Source organism: Merops nubicus, unplaced genomic scaffold, assembly GCF_000691845.1.
Source record: "Merops nubicus isolate BGI_N331 unplaced genomic scaffold, ASM69184v1 scaffold16657, whole genome shotgun sequence".
Taxonomy (NCBI): domain Eukaryota; kingdom Metazoa; phylum Chordata; class Aves; order Coraciiformes; family Meropidae; genus Merops; species Merops nubicus.
Window position 1 is genome coordinate 10,378 of NW_008619720.1, and position 2,721 is coordinate 13,098.

At 54.0% G+C, this 2,721-nt stretch overlaps 1 non-coding gene across 1 annotated transcript; it reads right to left on the reverse strand.

The window, feature by feature from the left end:
* Positions 1-583: 583 nt before the first annotated feature.
* On the reverse strand, positions 584-655 carry TRNAH-GUG. Its single transcript has one exon. It is a non-coding gene; the product is annotated as a tRNA-His (tRNA).
* Positions 656-2,721: the final 2,066 nt, after the last annotated feature.

The following is a 2,721-nucleotide window of genomic DNA, read 5'->3' on the forward strand; positions in this document are numbered from 1 at the left end:
GCTCGGACGACCTCTAGTTCCCAGACCGACGGTGTGTCAAGATTGTCCTTCAGCTCTGGATGGGTTTTGCCTCTGCTGTGAAAGAATCCCTGGAAGTGCTGCAGCCAAAACCCCATTCCCCAGGATCTGGGAGTGCTGGCAGTGGGGTTTTAATCATATTGATCTTCCTTCTTCTTCAGGTGGTCACTATGAAGGGCAGGAATGTGGAGCTGAGATCTGGAGCAGCAAACTGCTGCTTCCCACTCACTCTGCAGAGTGGCCACAGTGTCTTCTGGTCCTCTTTTTTGAAAAGCAGGGTGGAAAGCTGAGGGAAAAGTGGGAAGCTGTGCAATTTCTTCGAAGTTCTCAAGCTTTGCCTGGAAAATGGAGAGTCTGGAGTGTTTTCCCCAAAGTGTCACTGAAGAACCAGCAGAAAGATCATCGTTAAGGTGCGTGCTTGGTCACTCTGAGGGGCAGCGAGGGAGCTGAGCTTGTGTCCCCCTCGTAGGGCATGGCATCTTTGCTAACCCCCCTCCTCACGGATGCCTCCCTTGCATCTTCAACCCGGTGTTTTTCCGTGCTCCAAGGAGCACAGCAAAAGTGTTGCTGTGACTCGGATTCGAACCGAGGTTGCTGCGGCCACAACGCAGAGTACTGACCACTATACGATCACAGCAGAGGAGCTCCTGCCACCCGCCGGGGCTGTGGGGAGGGGACCTCCCGCATCGTCCCCTCCCCGGGCACGGGGCACCCAGCACGGCCCGGCAAACAACACAGTGTGATGGTGGCTACGGAGGGACGCGGATGCTGCTGCCTCGAATGGGAACCTAAACTGGGCAAAATGCCGGCAATGCTGAGGTGGCACCTGAGGACCGAGGTGGCTGCTGCTCTTCAGGGAGTATCGTGCCACCAGGGCATCATGCTGTAATACAGTGAATTTAGACATATAACAGTTTCAGCTAAGCCTAAGTTAAGAGGAGTTTAATTAAGGAATTTTTTGTCATTGTCAGGGTGTGACACAATGAGTTTCACAGAATTCTAGAATCACTAAGGTTGGAAAAGACCTCCAAGATCATCAAGTCCAACCATCAACACAACACTACCATGTCCACTAAACCAGGTTCCCAAGTGCCACGTCCACATATTTTTTGAAGCCCTCCAGGGATGGGGACTGCAGCACCTCCCTGGGCAGCCTGGGCCAATGCCTCACCTCTCTGCCGGGAAAGAAAGTCTTCCCCATATCTAGTCGAAGCCTCCCCTGGTGCAACTTCAGCCCATTGCCTCTCATCCTATCCCTGGTTACCTGGGAGAAGAGACCAACCCCCACCTCACTGCAGCCTCCTTTCAAGGAGTTGTAGAGTGCAGTAAGGTCTCACCCCAGCAAGTTTATGGCCATTCAGTTGAAAATACAACAAATGTCTTGAGGAGCTTGGTGGGGAGCTGAGTGATGTTGTGGGAACGTGCTGGGAGGTCCAGGTAACACAGGATGTCCCCAGGGCCCCTCATCCAATATCCCCTGGGCCCCACTGCCACCTCCCTGCCTGGCCATGGTCCCTGCAAAGAAATTCTTTCTTGGCAGCATCATTCAGGTGCAGGGAAGACCAGGGCAGGCAGCATGGTTGGACTGAGCCTCCTACTGGGCTCAGCCTTGTGGGGCTCCTTGGTTTGGGGTTTCCATCCTCCAAGCTTGTGTCTCCAGGGTCTGTGCCAACACTGAGCCTTTCAGCCCTAGGTTTTCATCCAAAGAACACCCCTCCAACTGCTTCTGTGACACTTGTAGTCCTCCCACATCCCATTTTTGCCCTCTAGCAGCCCAGTTGATGGGATATGTTGGTCAGCACTGCCTACCCTTTCCTCCCCTAGGCTTTTTGCTCCTGCCCGGTTTGGAGAGGAAATCTCATTTGGTGAATTTTCTGTCCTTTCAGCCACTTTATGACCGAGTCTGTGCCACAGAGGCATAAGCAGGTGGTACAAGGTGGCCCGGGGTTGAAATTGCCCAAGAGAGATGGATCCAATGCCAATGCGATGCCCGCTTCCTTTGCCCCCCATTGGGCCTTTCTCCTCCCTTGGGCACAATGAAAAGGTCTCACATCTGGTGAGGATGGGAAGGGCGAGGAATTTGCTCTCCCAGAGCCATCCTGCCCCTGACTTTCTCCTCCCTGCTGATGCTTGCAGGCTCCTGAACAGAGACATCAAAACAGTCCTACATGCCCTATGTTGGGACAAACCTGTGTACATCCCACCCTGCAAATGTGGGGGAATTGGTTGAGGATCTTGTGTTCTTCATCCCTATGTTAACACATGACCTTTGTATTCATTACTGATGAAAGAAACATCTCTACATCAGTCTGGATTTTACACCTTTGAGAAGGTGCTTTGGTGACTCCAGAGCTGCTGCCCCTGCTGTTTCTGGCTCCAGCACAGGTTTGGCTCAGTGCTGGTGGAGATGGAAGGAAGTGGTGCGGGTGAGAGCTCCATGCTCTATGGCCTGGGTACCATCCCACCAGCTTCCTCCTCACCATCCCTCCATGTACCACAGGATACACAGTGGATGAGCCCTGGAGCCCCCAGGCTCTGCATGGACACCATGTGCCCATCGGGTCTCTCACCCCACTCCATCAGCCCCATGCTGAGTCCCAGAGCCCCTGTGGGCGTCTCGGCTCAGCCTGGAGCCCCTGGAGCCACGTGTGCCCCAGAAAAACATACATGGCTCTGAGAGCCCACCCTGTCTCCACACACCAT